Raw genomic sequence first — 17765 nt, 5'->3', positions numbered from 1 at the left:
ATTTACATATCTTTTATGTATGAAGTTGAACATCTTTTTATATATTTAAAAACCATTTTTGTGTGTTTCTTTGTGAATTTTCTGTTCATGCCTCATGCCTCTTTTTCTCCATTTTAAGGAGTTTTTTTAAAAAGACTTTATTTATTCATGAGAGACACACCGAGAGAGGCAGAGACATAGGCAGAGGGAGAAGCAGGCTCCATACAGGGAGCCTGATGTGGGACTCGATCCCGGGACTCTAGGATCATGCCCTGGGCCAAAGGCAGGCGCTCAACCACTGAGCCACCCAGGCTTCTCATTAAGGAGGTTTTTAAAAAGTAAATTTAAAATCTTGGCCCTCTATTGGTAATACGTACTGTGATTATTATATCCCATCTTGTTATTTGTCTTTTGACTTTGCTTACTATGTTTTGTTGTACAAAACATTGTTATGTTTATGTGGTCAAATTTATTAATGTTTTATTTTTCTTGCCTCTATATTTAAAATTATAGTTAGAAAGCCTTTCCCTATACAGAATTTAAAGAGGAGTTCACCCAAATTTTCTTCTAGAACATGTATAGTATTTATTTATTTACAGTTAAAGCTCTGATCCACTTAGTGTTTATTCTTGTACATGGTGTGAAGAATGGATTTAATTTTACTTTTTTTTTTCAAATGGCTCTCTCTTTAAAATATTTTATTTATTTGTTTTTTGTTTGTTCATCTGAGAGAGAGAGAATGCACAGGGGGAGGGTCAGAGGGAGAGGTAGAGAGAGAATCCCAAGTGGACTCCATGTTGAGCACCGAGACTGTCCAGGAGCTCAATCCCACGACTCCAAGATCATGATCCAAGCTGAAAGCAAGAGTCAGTTGCTTAACCAACTAAGCCACCCAGATGCCCCATCAAATGGGTCTCATATTAAAAAACAAGCCACTTAGAAGATAATTCTTTGAAATATGAGCAATTGATTTTTTCTTTTCTCTTTTTCTCTATTTTCCAAGTTTTCATTAATAAACTTTCTCTTTTTCTAACAGAGGAGGAAAAACTTCTGAAGAATAATACAAAATTGTAACAAAGACATTGGCATTTTGGAGGTCATGAGTCCCACTAACTTTGCTTTCATCCTCAGAACATGGATAGTGCCTACAGTTTTTATGGCATAGCTCAGGACTTCATTTACACTTTCTTGCCTTATTTCTATGTGGATTTCTTGAGGTCAAAACTATTGATTAAGGTAACAGTGGCTGTTTATCTCATAAGTGCACATATACTTGCTGGGCAAAATTCTCCAATTTTTACTCGACTGTATATGGTAATTACTTTTACATGCCTTTGGACATTTCTGTTTATCTAACAGTGCCAAGTAAATAGTGGTATACTTATTAATTGATTCAGATGTTCCAACTTGGACCAGAGACAGTGGCAGTAGATTTAATTTTATTTCTTTTTCTCCTTTGCCTATGCTCCAAACAATATTTTTCATATGTATATATTACAGCCTTAATAGAAAGATTGCAATTAATTAACAGACTTTCACAGATGAGAGAACACAGAGACTTAGAAAGTGGAGGACATAGTTTTCAATGTGTTTTTTTTTTATTCATTTGAGTTATTGAGTTATTTGTGTTATTTTATTTATTTTATCTTGCTCAAAATGAAATTTAGAAGTTTATTTATTACACTTTTCTTTATGCAAGAGTGGGTTCTATAAAAGTTTTGTGTAGGTAATTTTTTAGTTAACTGTATCATAATCTCAATGTTGGTCAATTGGTGATAGACAAGAACATGCATGTGTGTATTGGTATATAGAAGTTCAAATACATACACACAACCCATCACCAAGACTAACTGGACTGCTTGTTCCTCTTCTGCAAACCAAATTTAAATTTTATGTTTCGTTTATACTTTTCCTCCATGGCTTTTGCTGCTATTTATTCAAAGGTGATGGTATCCACAAAAAATTTTAGGGAGGAGGACACACAGTATGATTTATCCAGGGACTGGCACCCTTTTAGGAATGCCACTTTATGGTTGTCTTTGCCTGATATACTTTTCTCCTCATCCTCCTGGTAAGATCCTGTTTATCCTTTAGAAACTCTCTTCCTCATCATCATCTTTGTGTTTCTTTTTTTTAAAGATTTTTAAAAATTTATTCATTTATGAAAGACAGAGAGAGAGAGAGAGAGAGAGAAAGACAAAGGCAGAGGGAGAAGCAGGCTCAATGCCGGGAGCCCAATGTGGGACTTGATCTCGGGTCTCCAGGATCACGCCCTGGGCCAAAGGCAGGCACTAAACCACTAAGCCACCCCGGGATCCCTCTCCTTTGTGTTTCTTGAGAGAATTAATTCATCCTCTGTACTGATGCCTGGGAAATACTAACAATTTGAGTTTGATCAGAAGAGGAGAGCCAGAAAGGAGACTTTAAGTGAAATGGTGTGGATAGAAACCCAGTGGGAGTGGGTTGGGGTCATAGTAGATGAAAAGTGGAGACAGTTGGGGCACCTGGGTGGCTCAGTCCGTTAAGCATCCAACTTTTAATTTCTGCTCAGGTCTTGATCGTGAGGTTATGGGATCGAGCCCCACATCATGCTCTATGCTCAGCAGGGAATCTGCTTGAGATTTTCTCTCTCTTTCTCCCTCTGCACCTCCCCCTACTCTCTCTCAAATAAAGAAATAAGTCATTAAAAAAAGAAAAAAGAAAGTGGAGATACTTAATTCAGGAAGTTTTGCTATGAATGGAAACAAGAAAAGGAGACAATAGGTGAAGGGAATATGAAGTCAAAGAAGTTTTTTTTTCTTTTAATAGATGATATAAAGGTATGTTTGTCTACTGATGGGAATGAGTCAAAAGATGGGAAAAAGTTGATGATGAAGCACCAGAAAAAGATAACTGAGTGGTGCTTGAAAAAGCAAGAAAAGAGAGGATCTGGAACACAACTGGCAATGTTGGCTTTTTTTTTTTAACTTTATTTATTTATGATAGGCACACAGTGAGAGAGAGAGGCAGAGACACAGGCAGAGGGAGAAGCAAGGCTTCATGCACCGGGAGCCTGACGTGGGATTCGATCCTGGGTCTCCAGGATCGCGCCCTGGGCCAAAGGCAGGCGCTAAACCGCTGCGCCACCCAGGGATCCCACAATGTTGGCTTTTGATAGGAACAGGAACAGTTGTTCCAATGTGAGAGAGGAAAGGCAGAGAGTGAGTCCAGGCACGGAAATGTTGGTGTGCTTCATAGTGGGAAGAAGGGGGAAGGCCAGTCAGTTTTCTTTCTTCAACCACAATGTAGTTGAGTTCATCAAAACAAACTATGTGCTTACCATTACCTGTAAGGTACACAAAGGAAGTAAACTACATAGTCTCTAGATAGTCTTGCCTAAGATACTGGTTTTTTTTTTTTTAAGATACTGTTTTAGTATCACTTGCCTTTTAACAAACTACTTCCAAATTTATGGGCTTAAAACAATTTATTATTTCTCACTATTCTGGAAATCGGGTGGTTCTTCTGTTTCATGTGGTTCGGCTGAGGTGCGGAGAATGGTGGAATGTCCCAGATGGCCTCACTCTCATGGCTGGCAGTTGGTGCTGGCTGCTAGTGGGAAGCTTAGCTGGGGCTGTCAGCCAGGGGCCCTGCTCTTCTGCATGTGGCTCTTTCCACACAGATGCTTGGGCTTCCTCACAGTATGGTGGCCTTAAGGGAAAAGGACATCTTACATGTCAAACTGCTTGGCTGTTTGGAAGGCATTCAATACTAGGGTAGTTTTCAGCTTTTGGGACCACATTTTAAAATTTACCCATAAAATCTATAGCTGGGAAGCCATATCCATAATTTGTCTTGTTAATTAAAACTGTCAGATAAGAATTCTTTTTTTAAAAAGATTTATTCATTTATTTTAGAGAGAGTGAGAGAAAGAGTGTATGGGTAGGGGGAGAGGCAGAGGGAGAGACTCTCCAAGCAGGATCTCCCAGGAGCATGGAGTGGATGCGAGGCTCCATCCCACTAACCATGAAGAGTCAGACGCTTAATGGACTGAGCCACCCAGGTGCCCCAAGTATTCTTTTTTTTAAATTTTTTAAAAATATTTTATTTATTTATTCATGAGAGACACAGAGAGAGAGAGAGGTAGAGACACAGGCAGAGGGAGAAGCAGGTTCCATGCAGGGAGCCCGACGTGGGACTTGATCCCGGGACTCCAGGATCATGCCCTGGGCCGAAAGTAGGCACTAAACCACTGAGCCACCCAGGGATCCCCTGCCCCAAGTATTCTTAACAATAGTAACAACAGCTGTGATTTTTCTCAGACCCAGAAAATAAGCAAAGCTTTATTTTTCCTTTGGTGACTTGCATCTCTTTTTCCAGGTAGATAAGTGCCACCTCGGGGTGTCTGGGTGCCTCAGTCAGTTAAACATCTGCCTTCAGCTCAGGTCATGATCCAGGAGTCCTGGGATCAAACCCTGTGTAGAGGGATACCTGGGTGGCTCAGTGGTTTAGTGCTTGCCTTTGGCCCAGGGCGCGATCCTGGAGTCCCGGGATCGAGTCCCACATCAGGCTCCCTGCATGGAGCCTGCTTCACCCTCTGCCTGTGTCTCTGCCTCTCTCTCTCTCTATCATGAATAAATAAAAAATTAAAAAAAAGAAAGACCTCTACATTTTTCCAAAAAAAAAAAAAAACCCTGTGTAGAGCTCCCTGCTCTGCAGGGAGTCAGCTTCTCCCTCTGCCACTCCCCCTACTCATGGTCTATCTCTTGCTCTCTCTCTCTCTCTCATAAATAAATAAATAAATAAATAAATAAATAAATAAATAAATAAAATCTTTTTTTTTAAAAATGCCACCTGTCACCAAGACTCCTCCTCTTTTTCTGTGCACATGGCAGATTTATCCTGACTACAAAATTTTAAAGCCTTATTTTTCCCCCAATACCAGTTATGGCATTTTTTGGATGTTTTTGTCATATAAAAAAAATAAGGGGAACATTGAAAAAACGATCACCCACAGGGGAAATGAAGAGCTCTTGCTTCTGAACTCCATGGATATAAACACAGTCAATGTGAAATTATACTCAAAGCTTTGTGTTCCTGAGAGAATGGTGAAAAGGAGAGCTGAAAAAAAAAAAAAATAAAAAAGAAAAGGAGAGCTGAAAAAGTTGTATGTTCCTGAGTAAGAAACAGTGGAGTCAGGAAAATATAAAAGAGAGTTAACTGATTGGTTAAAAAAAAAGTCCTCCCTCTGCCTGCGTCTCTGCCTCTCTCTATGTCTATCATGAATAAATAAATAAAATCTTTAAAAAAATAGAAAATAAATTTTAAAAAATGTAGTTTCTAGGAAGAGCCACTTAGCCTCTAGAGTTTTCCATTTCAAAAACACCTGAATTGTAAGCTTTATAATTCATTTTAAAGGGCATTCTGTTTTTCCCTGGATGTATATCACAAAATTGCATACTAAAAAATACCTGAGGGGTGCCTAGGTATCTCAGTCAGTTAAGCATCTGCCTTCAGCTCAGGTCAAGGTCTCCGGGGTCCTGGGATTGAGCCTCGAGCCTCGCATTGGGCTTCCTGCTCAGTGGGGAATTTGCTTCTCCCTCTCCCTCTGCTCCTCCCCTCGCTCTTGTGCTCTCTCACTCTCTCAAATGAATAAATAAAATATTTTTTAAAATACCTGAAATTGAATAGAAAGTTCCACTAAAAAAATGTCATTTTGGTCAGGAGGTGGTTGGTAGGGGAGACAGTCCGTGTGATACTGTAGACCTTGGAATATACCTGCATTGTTATGTTTACTAGAAATTATGGTTCTGACTTCGAAAACTTTATCTCTGCCACAGTTTCTGTATTGTATAACACTTTTCTACTTTATTTTTTAAAAAGAGGTTTTATTTATTTGCTCATGAGAGACACAGAGAGAGAGGCAGAGGCAGAGGCAGAGGGAGAAGCAGGCTCCCTGCGGGGAGACCAACTTGGGACTCCATCCCAGGACCCCAGGATCATGCCCTGAGCTGAAGGCAGATGCTCAACCACTGAACCACCCAAGTGCCCCACACTTTTCCTACTTTTGCCTGCAAAATCCCCTTTCCAGACCTTAGGATTTTCTTTCATATCTGAGGCCTCCTGCAGAGCATGTCTAATAAAACTTTCTAAAATGATGGAAATCTATATTTTCACTGTTTAATATAGTAACCTCTAGTCATATATATGGTGATTGAGCACTTGAAATGTGGCTAGTACAATGAGGAACAGAATTTAAAATTTCATTTAGTTTTAATTGCTTACAGTTAATTTTTGAATTGCAACATGTGGGTAATGGCTACCATATTGGACAGGACAGCCTGCTGTCTCACTTGTTGCTCACAAAATTCTGCTCACCTTTTTCTCTAGAATCTGAAAAAAAAACAACTGAGCTGCAATATCATGATTCAGTAATGGACATAGCCCTATCATAGCTTTTATTTGTAGTAATTTGATTAATGTCTCTATCCCTCATTGGATCACAAGCTTCTAGGGGCAAAGGCTAAGTTTGTTTTTTCTTACTTTTATGTTATGCTCAGCACCTAGTCCAGTAGCTGGAACACAATAGACGTTCAATAAATAAATCAGTACATGAATGAATTTAAAAATATCCATATACTTTTGGTATAAATGATGCCTCCACTATCTACTGTGTGTGTGTGTGAGAGAGAGAGAGACAGACAGACAGACAGAGAGACAGAGAGATAGAGAGAGGTTTCTAGAGAACGATCCAAAGATGCGGACAGGAAAGCAAGTCCAGGTTATTACAGAGCATTACAGTTGGCTACAGAGTACTTTGGAATCAGAAAATTGGCTTTATTAACAATAAGACTCTTCTTAAGCATTCACTATAGGCCAGACAATATCCAAAGTACTTTATGTGAAGTATCTTATATAATCCTCTTAAGATGACCCTCGGAATAAGTACTATTATTACCCCCATTCACAGATGGCTCAGAGGAAAAGAGGAGTCACTTACCAAGGTAAGTAGTAGAGGAAGCATTTAAATCCAAGCAATCTGACTTTGGAGCCTACCTTCTTCACCACAATGCTGTATTGCTTTCTGTTTGATTGTGTCCATATGGTGACAGAAGATTAGTGACCTCAAATGTCTGCATCAAGCTTTTGTCTACATTTAAGCCTCAGTAAGGCAGTGTCTCCTGGAGGTTTAGGCCTCTTTCCAGAGGTGCAGGGGGGAGGAGGTGGGAGCAGAAGAACTGAGAATGATAGGATATGAAAATCTGCATAGGATTTCTTTTCTAAGCAATCAAACAAATGTTTCTACTTTTAGGATTTTTTTTGCCTTATACATAATAAAGGGGAAATAAACTCCTTTCTTTAATAAAATGAAGGACAAAATAATCAACCCTCACTCCTCCAAATCTCTGTTCTAGTAAGAAAGGTCAATGAAAGCTTGAAACCTCGGAGTTACTTTAGCCTGATTGTCAATTCTAGTTTTATTTGGCTTTCTCTCCTCCCCTCCCCTCAACTCTATCACATACTTAGTGCTCCATACATAGTTGATAGTTGATATTTCTATTCAGTTGTTTAATTGTTTCATGTAAGTATATCTCCTCTTCTAGTGCTAATTATACTCAGTGTGCCACCATTTCCACATACCACCCCACCTCCCACCAGATTCACTCTCCACCCACCCAGTGCTGCTCTGAACCCTGGAGCACCAACCTCCGTGGGATATCACCTCTGGCTTCCATTGGGTTCAGCAGAATCTTGCATAGGGCTAGGAAGAAGAGGAAGAAAGATATTGGGGATTTCTTCTCTTCTTTCCCCCCTACTTTGGTGCCAGGTTCTTGTAGTGGCTGCCAACAACATCCCCCCACATTGTTCTAGCACTCACTGGGATCCTATAACTGCTTCCTCACCTTGCCCCTGCATGTCCAGGGAAGGGAAGGTTTTAACAAACTCTTCCCAGTCCCTGGGTGCCTCTACTTACCTTTTGTTTCTTTTAGATCTGCCCACATCCTTGTAAATAGTCACTTTAGTGAAGTATTTTCAGTAAATTGTTTCAAGTACAATTTTATTTCCTTGTTGAGATCCTGCTTGATATATTTCCCCCCTGGTAGTCTTTCAAATTTCTTAAATGCATGGAAGTCCTGGACTTCCAAATAGGTATAAGATTAAATAGGCTTCAGGTAGACTGTCCCACAGATTGCATCATGAAATTTTATCACTTTTTCCAATACCATTTGGAGAGAGAGAGACTCTGAATATGACAGACATGCATACCCTGTTATATGTATCAGAGATAGCTTATCTAGTGTTTTCACAGCTCGAAATGACCTCAGGATTATTCATTGCCTTGGGATTGATCATCAAGCAACCTTGTGACTACTAGATGGGTTTCCTAGGTAGTTTGATCCAGAGAAAGGAGTACTTTGGAGCTTGGACACCAACATTTCAGACCCCGAAAAAAGTACAGTCTTCTCTTATATTAATCAAATTGTTATTTTTAAAGAGAGAGAAAGAATACAGTTGTCCATCTTTCCCTTCCCACATACATACTACCTTTTTACTTTTTGGCTTGCATTTCTCAAATATGCATCTTTTGCTGTTGTTGTTTTGTTTTGCTTATGGCTTGAGCTTTATGTTAAGATGAAGATTTTTGTTACCCAAATCTATAAGCTAATCTGTTTCTTTACTTTGACATTGTATCTACATTCCTGTCTTCATTCCAGTTATAATAGAAGGATCACTTTTCATCTCAAAGAGCAGCCCCCTTCTCTGGGCTCTTGTGCTCATCTTCTCTTGTCTTCCAAAGAACCTCCCTCTTCAGTTATGCCCTTTCTCTCACAACAATTTCTTTCTCCTTATTGGAACATTCCCAACAGTGTAGAAGCATCCTTTACCATCTCCTGTTTTGGTAAGAACATTCCCTTGACTCTACATTCCCCTCCCAGCTAGTGCTTCATTTCTCTGCTTGTCTGCCCAGCAAAACTTTTTGAAAAGTTGTTTTTACTGGCTGTCACCACTTCCTTACCTGTCATTGACTCCATCCTGGCTTCCTGGAAGGAAGCCATCACTCCACTGAAAAAACTTTAGTCAAGGTCACAAATGAACTCCATGTTGGTAAATTCTATTGCTCTTTCTCATCCTCAGCCTCTTATAGACATTGGATACAGATGACTGGTTTGTCTTTAAAATAATACTTTCTTCTTGGCTTCCATTTGCTCAGTCTCCTTTCCTGGCTCATCCCCCTCTATTCAATCTCTAAATGTTGGGTTGCTCCGGGGCTAAGTTCTAGACTTGAGCCACCCACATGTGGCTAGTGTGAAATAAGATTTTCTTTAAGTATAAAATGTGCTCTGAATTTCAAAGGCTTAAATGTGAAAAAAAGCATATAAAATATCTCATTAAAATTTATTATATGAGTATCTATTGAAATAATACTTTGTGTATATTTGGGTTCTTTATTTTTAGAGAGGGAGAGCACAGGGAGAGGGGCAGAAGTAGAAGAAGAGAGAGAATCTTAAGCATGCTCCACACGTAGCATGGAGCCCCATGCAGGGCTTGATTCCATAACCCCAAGGTCATGACCCAAGCCAAAATCAAGAGTCACACCCAACTGACTGAGCCACTCAGGTGCCCCCTGGATATTTTGGGTTATTAAAATTCATTTCATTTGTTTCTTTTTACTTTTTAAATGAGGCTATAAGAAAATTCAAAATAGGGTCTCACATATATCTCTATTGGACAGTAGTTCTAGATCATTTTCTCTACTAAATTTCTCATTTCATCATTATTCAGTTCCATAGCTTTACATAACATCCATGTGTTGACTCCCTAGCTCAGACCTTGAACTCCGACCTCTCGCTTGAGCTTAATCTATGCAGCTGATATGTGAATTCCCACCCTCACGTCTAATAGGTATCTGAGATGTTAGCATGTCAAAACTGGAATTGTCTATTTCCTCCAACCCTTTTATGTTACTTGCTGAGTTTCCCATCCCGATCTGTCCAGTTACTCAAGCCAAAATTTGAGTCATCCTCAATTGCTTTATTTTCTGTACTCACTTCACCCAATCTTCTAGCAAGTCTTGTTGGTTCTACCTTTAAATTACATTTTGAATTCCATCCATTTTTCATCTCCTCTGCCACTACCTCAGTCTAAGCCACTGTCACCTCCTACCCACACTACTGTAACAGCTTCCTAACTGCTCTATTTGCTTCCACTCTTACAATCATTACAGTCTGCCCCATATTTAAGAGTGCATCTCTTTTGTACGTACACCAGACCATGTCTTTCCCCTCACTCAAGTCCCCCAATGACCTCCCATTGTACTTAGAATAAAATCCAAACCTACTGTAGTGTACAAGGCTCAGCCTAGTCTGATCCCTACTGATCACCCTAACCTCATTCCATGCCACGCTTTCCCCCTTACTATAACAATTTCCAACCTCACTGGCCTTCCTTCCGTACTTTGATCATGTTGAGTTTGTTATTGCCTCTTGTATGCTGTTCTTCCCTCTGCCTCAAACGCTCTGCCCCTGGAGTTTTGTGTGACAACTCCTCTTCCTCCTTCAGATCTTAGCTCAAATACTGCCTTTGTAGAGAGACCATCACCATCCCTGCAAGTGGCAGTCTGTCCAAGTCATGTCCAATCTAATCATACTCACAAAATATCTTTCTCTTTTCTTTGTCTTCCTAAAATGTTTGATGTCGTTGTTTCCTTTTTAGCATCTACCCCCTTTCAGAGTATAAGCACTTCAAGAGCAGAGATCTCACATGTCTTATTTGCACTTGTCTTCTCAGTATCTCATATAAAGCTTGGTCCAGAGTAGGCACTAAAAATAGTTTTGAGTGATAAATGCAAAATAAATATGAATCAAATGGATTTTTTAAAAGAAGGAATGAATGAAACCTTTTTGGGAATAAGTAACTTCATTTTTTTAAAATTTTTATTTATTTATGATAGTCACAGAGAGAGAGAGAGAGGCGCAGAGACACAGGCAGAGGGAGAAGCAGGCTCCATGCACCGGGAGCCCGATGTGGGATTCAATCCCAGGTCTCCAGGATCGCGCCCTGGGCCAAAGGCAGGCGCCAAACCGCTGCGCCACCCAGGGATCCCAGTAACTTCATTTTGGAATGAATAGTGTGGGATGTTTTAGAAATTAAGGCACAGCTTAAGGAGATAATGCATTAGGCCTTAATAGATATTAACTCCTTAGTGGAATTGAGCTTGTCATATTCTGCAAACATTGAGAACCTAGCATTTTCCCAGCAAACTCTTTCTGCCCTCATAATTGGGAGAGTTGAAAGAATGGAGGGTCACTGAGCCTGAGAGGCAAAGTGGGTGACATTACAGGAGAAATGTGTGTGTGTGTGTGTGTGTGTGTGTGTGTGTGTGTGTGTTGGCGGTGGGCAGGGAGAGGTCAAGAGCAAGTGCTACCTCTTGATTTTAATTTTGCCTAATTTTTAACTCTAGCTAACAGGAATCCTGACAATTATTTCTTTAGCATCAGTATGCATAGTAGGTTTTCAATAAATGCTTTCTGGTAGAATGAATAAATGAGCTTATAAATTGGAATGAAAATTCAAGAAAGGTGAAGTATTAACATTTTTGACCATTTATGAGGTAGAGACAAGGTTGAATTGGACACTCCAAGATACAGTAGCCCAAGGATTTGGGAATAAGAGAACACTTTCTTCTTCTTGGCCTGCTTCATGCCCCCAGAGCTGAATCAACCTCAGAGTTTCTGTTGACCTCAGGAGAGGATTCCAAATACACAAATCAGGAAAACAGAGGGAAGCAAAATCTCTGAATGTTAACCAGCAAAGACATCCAGCTTGAGGACATTTCATTTTTCCCCAGTACCAATTAGATATGCTCTGCCATGTAAAAGAAAACTAATGATGGTGTGAAGTGTGAACAGATTATCTGATCAGGTCTGATAATACAGACCAGATAATCTGTGTTCAGATTATACCTCTGCTGTGGTCTATTTTAGCGAGTTTCTGGATTTGAATCTAAAAGTGGTATCTGGAAAAGAGATAATAATTTGTGCTCATATAGCACTTTTCATCTAAAGGTCTCCAAGCACTTTATGAAGAAATAAGTACTATTATCCCAGATGGAAGAACTCAGACAGAGGGGTTGCTGCCCTTTTCAGGAAATTGGAGAGTAGAAGCCCTTGGACTCCTGACATAGCCCTAGGCTAGTAATTATTGAATCATGTCCTCTCTTCATTGGGAGCTGGGTCATTCAATGATGTGGCTTCTTACAATTGCATACATGCATACATGCATGCATATATCAAGTAGAACCTTAGGCTCTAAAGTTCTAAAATCTTAAGATTTTTAGCATGTGTTCAAAACATATGAAAATAGGGCAGCCCGGTGGCTCAGCGGTTTAGCGCTGCCTTTGGCCCAGGGCGTGATCCTGGAAACCCAGGATCAAGTCCCACATCAGGCTCCCTGCATGGAGCTTGCTTCTCCCTCTGGCTGTGTTTCTGCCCCTCTCTCTCTCTCTCTCTCTCTTCTTTGTCTTTCATGAATAAATAAATCATAAACAAAATCTTTTTAAAAATATGAAAATGGCTAGTTTTAAAATGTTCAGCTCAGGTAAAGTCCAGCTACTTAAAGTAAGAAAAGTGGTTAGTCTAGGCAGAGTAATAATAGCTAACATAGGCCAGGCATTATTTTAAGTAGGCTACATATATTATTATATTTAAGACTCATTATAATCATAGTGAGGTAGAACATGTTATCACCCTACCCAGTTTACAGTTGAGGCAACTGAGATGCAGAGAAGTGAAGTAACTAGGCCAGAATGTCAGTGAAGCAAGTGGCAGAGCTGGAATTCAGATGTAGACCATATGAGCCTGGGGCCCACATGCTAAGCCAGTTACTCTGTGCTGGATACTGTAAAGCTTGTTGCAGGGATTATCTCACTGAATCCTCAAAAACTCCTACATTGTACATTGTAGATACACTGTCACCTCAATATAATTGTGGGGAGGAAACGCAGGCTTAGAAAGGTGAAGTGACCTGCTCAAGCTCACATTCTGGTAGGGGTGGGGCCAGGATTTTGAACCGTGGACAAAATAGCAACAGGTAAGGAGTTGGGTTTTTAGAGCCGTCTTTGCCACTAACTAGGCTTTGTGACATTGAGCAAATCACCTCATCTCTATGGCCTCTGTCTACCTCCGTGAAAGAAGGCTATTGGGCTACATTGCCACTAAAGTCCTTCCCAGTGCTAATATTCTCGGATTCTCAGTATCTGTTTTCTATTCCGTCCCTTGTTTTAAAATCCTTGGAGGAAAAGAAATTAACCACACAGAACCCGAGAGTGACTCTGGAAGCCAAATTTAGAAAACAGATCTCAAAAGCAGAAAAATGAAGTTTACAAAATGCCTTTATTTAGAAAACGAGACTGTCCTGTAGTGTTTAGCTTGATAAGTGAGACTTGGTGACTACACAGAGACCATACACATCTCCTTGACAAGCCAGGTCTCCTGGTCAGAGCGACTCATATAACCTGGTCGAATGGCCATTTCTGGCCACTGAATCAACTAAAGCTGGAAGAAGCCCATCTTGTGTAGGAGGGACTGGAAGAAGAAGCCAAACTTTTCATGTGGGTGTTCTATCTTGAATTCAGAATGTCTATACCATTCTGTCTACTTCTGTTTTTATTCTCAGTGATTATTATATAGTGACACAGCCCACTGCTACCATGAACCAGTTTTTTCAGAACCTGGTGGGGAGCCATGGTGTAGTCAACAGGTCTGGCTTTCCATTTTTTCGTGTTATTCTTTTCAAAAGTGTAAGCTTGATCCAAAAGAAACAAATTTATTACCTTGAAGAGATATCTATACTCCCATGTTCATTGCAGTATTGTTCACAATAGCCACGGTATAGAAACCCAATGTACATCAATGAATGAATGGATAAAGATGTGATATATCTCTCTTTATAAAATTGTTATTCAGTCTTAAAAAAGAAGAAAATGCTGCCATTGGCAACACCATGAGTGAATCTAGAGTTCATTATGCTAGGTGAAATGAGCCAGACGGAAAGACAAATACTACATGGTATCATTTCTGTGTGGAATCTCAAAACAAAACAAACCAAGACAAAATAAAACAATGAGATAAAATGAATTGCAGGTCAGACTTATAGAAAGAATAGAATGATGGTTGCCTTGGGCTGAGGAGAGATTGGTAAATGGGTACAAACTCTCAGTTATAAAATGAATAAGCTCTTAGGATCTAATGTATACATGGTGACTATAGTTGATTACACTGTATTATATAACCAAAATTTATTAATGGAATTTAAATGTTCTTACCAAAAAAAAAAGTAAATATATGAGGTGATGGATGTGGCAATTAACTCAATTCTAGGAATCCTTCTACAACGTATATGTCTATCAAATCATTGCCTTGTACACTTTAAATATGTTACAGTTTTGTCAATTGTACCTCCATAAAGCTGAAAAAATAAAAAACAAATGAAAGAAAAAAAATAAAACTGACCAAGAAGCTCCCAAAAATGTGAGCTTGAGTTTGTGATAAATCTTGGCCCTATCCATGGCTTTGTGATCTTCAGAAAGTCACTTCAATTCTCAGTGTCTCAATCTTCCTCATCTTTTTTGTAAAGTGATACGTACAACCCTTGTTCTCTAGTGGTGTAAATTTTAAATAGTGTGTCACTGGTGGAAGTAGTTGGGAGAAATCAGAGACCTTTCAGACGACAATGCAGTGAGGCAGAGAGCCGTGGAGGTGGTGTGCACAAAGCAAGTGTTCTGGCAATGGACAAGCCTGGATGGGAATCCCAACTCTGCCTGTCATTTGGGCGAGTTATTAAACCTCTATAAGTCTCCTCAATTTGTAAAATGCAAAGCTGTTGAGTTATGGAAATATAAACATGAAGCTCCCAACAAACAATAGGCCATTAATAAATGTGGCTATTATTATTTTTACTATCAATTACTGAATTATGATGAATAGTTAGCAGGTTCAGAATATCAAGATTTATTTTCTAAAACATATGTACTAATTCACTTTGATCCCCAGGAAAGAGCCAATATAGAATTGGGCTGTCCTAGGAAACCAAATACTGTATTTTTCCACACAAAATGCTTGAGATTAATTCTGGAAGCTTATACTCATATACATCACACCCTGGGAGAAAGCCTGGACAGGTATTTCTCTTCTCCTTAGAAATCTTTGCCTAAGTCCCCCCTTCTGTGAGCACAGGAATTCTAGTAGTCTGTTGGGTTCTCAAAACTTAACTTGCATTCTAAAGAGGGTAAAATTTTAATACACTAATTCCCAACTCTTTTTAGCATGAGAATCTAATTTGAAGGCAAAAATAATTTCAAGGAATCCCATAAAATAACAGTTCTATTTTAAGTAGCTTAAAAAATTTTTTTTAAAGATTTTATTTATTTATTCACAAGAGACACAGAAAGAGAGGCAGAGGTAGGAACAGGAATTCTTTTTAAAAAATATTTATTTATTTATTCATGAGAGACACAGAGAGAGAGAGGCAGAGACACAGGCAGAGGGAAAAGCAGGCTCCACTCAGGGAGCCCAACGTGGGACTCAATCCCAGGTCTCCAGGATCAGGCCCTGGGCTGAAGGCGGCGCTAAACCGCTGAGCCACCCAGGCTGCCCCTTAAGTAGCTTTTGACTGACAACCTACATAGTAAAAATTTAGCAATGGTAAGAAGTTAGAGGATCCTCTCAAATATGTTTTTTGAGTAGGTAGTATAGTATAGTAGCCTGATAGAAAATTCACAAGGTACAAAAGGGAATAGAACTTGCACTCTACTCTGCCACGCAGTGCCCTTCCCAGAGCCAACTGTTGTTTCAATTTCTGCTGTGTCCTTTCAAAGGTAATCTATGCTTTATAAATACTTGCATATATGTCCTTTACCAAAAGACAAAACGATAGCAGATCTTTCCACTGTTCTTCATACTTAACAATGTCTTACACTTTCAACTGGATATGTGAAAAAAAGAGAGAATGGGTATTTTTATTCATCACAGTGCCATCTACTATTGAAAAGTTAGATTGTATTTATTAATATACAGAAAGTCCAAACATACATTAACTACATGTCGCTTAGAGATTCTCAATGCTAAGATGGGGAACCACTGGTAGAAGAAAGTTATCGGTGATATTCAACATTAATTTTGGCCCCTACTCTGTATCAAGCATCGTTCTAAGCACTTTATACTTGTAACCTCACATAATCTACACCCTTCAAATTCTTCTCAGCTCAGTTTTTTTTCTTTTTTAAAAAGATTTTATTTATTTATTAGAGACAGAGAGAGAGAGGGGCAGAGACACAGGCAGAGGGAGAAGCAGGCTCCACAAAGGGAGCCCGACCTGGGACTTGATCCCAGGTCCCCAGGATCAGGCCCTGGGCTGAAGGCGGCGCTAAACCGCTGAGCCACCCGGGCTGCCCTACTCTGTCCCTTTAAATATAAATTGCTCCCCAATTTTGGGGAGAAGTGAATGAGGAGATAGAAAAAACCTGGAAACTTCTTCCTATCTTTTTCTTTACTGCTGAGTGGACATTTTCTCCCTTCTTTGGAAATATGAAGAGAAAGGTAGAAGGACTCCCCTGAACACATCCCAGCTTTTTTGGATACAAGAGACACTATATGCAGAAGCACAGCACAAAACAGCACATTGTGCTGAATTTCTAGGGTAGAGGGTTGGCTCCCAGAGTACGGAGCTGGTTAGGTAGACGGAGCCCATGAAGAGTCATGCTGAAGAGTTTGGACTTGACTCCTGAGAGCAGTGGCATAGCCAACTCATATTTACATTTTATTTTTAGAAGGATGACTCTGACAGTGGTAGGACTGGAAGAGGCTGATGAGGCAGGCAGTGGGGGAACTAGTTAGGAGGCTTTGCAGTAGTCCAGGTGGGAGATGATGAACACTCAGACCTAAGGCATTCACAACAGAGTTGGAGAGGAGCTAGATATGCTGGAGACTTTTTAAAAGGTACAGCAGAGAGACTTGGTGATTGATTGGCTAAAACAGAATGAGAGGAGACTAAGAGACTTATTGGAATGGATCAGGTGGCCAAGTATCAAATGCTGCCATTAACAAGTATAGGACATTTGGAATGGGTGGGAGAAACGATGCTGTTGGCTTTGGATATTAAATTAAGTTTGAGGTGTCTCTTAGCCAGCAGAAAGGTCTAGCTGTGTCCTTCCTTTCCAGAATAGCGGTCTAAGCCTGAGCCAGACATCCCTGGGCCCATTTCCTGCAGGGCCCAGGCAGGGATAAAACTTTCCAAGACCTGAGTGGAATTCCTGAGCTCCACATCCTTCAAGGATATACTCTGGGAATTGAAAACTCCCTAGAGCTGACAGGAGGAGAATGGATGATGGATTTGCTTCTTAAAATCAGACGTTGGCTCCAGTGGATCAAACTTTCCTGCCCCTCGCAAGGACCAGACTTTTAAAAAGGCAACCATTTCCTACGGAGAAGCCTCTGGCCCTGACAGGCTCTGGCTCTGGAGTTGGCCCCCAAGAAGCCCCCACTTCCCATGGGAACAGCTTTTTAAAAGATGAGGTTGTACAGCATGTAGCCTGGTCCTGCCTGGCCGGTGCAGAAAGCCCAGAAGACTCTCAGGGACTGGACCCGCTGCAGCCACCACGCTCAGTTAGGTGTCCCCAATGCCGAGACAAGACTGCACGTCGCCCTAACTCTTTCCAAAATGACGGGACCGGAATCCTTCTTCACCTCCACTTGAATCCCTAGAGCTCACTAGGCGGTGGCAGGACCGAACACGTGGGCTCGATGAGG

The 17765-nt window shown here is 40.2% G+C and overlaps 1 protein-coding gene across 5 annotated transcripts in view; it reads left to right on the top strand.

Annotated features, from left to right (window-relative positions):
- NRG2 (neuregulin 2) overlaps window positions 1-17765 on the top strand; it is a 246465-nt gene that overhangs the window by 49035 nt on the left and 179665 nt on the right. The gene's annotated exons all lie outside the window — the stretch shown is intronic.

This window comes from Canis lupus, chromosome 2 (genome assembly GCF_011100685.1).
Source record: "Canis lupus familiaris isolate Mischka breed German Shepherd chromosome 2, alternate assembly UU_Cfam_GSD_1.0, whole genome shotgun sequence".
NCBI lineage: Eukaryota > Metazoa > Chordata > Mammalia > Carnivora > Canidae > Canis > Canis lupus.
The sequence above is the reverse complement of the archived record's forward strand: the minus strand, read 5'-3'. Positions and strand labels throughout refer to the sequence as shown.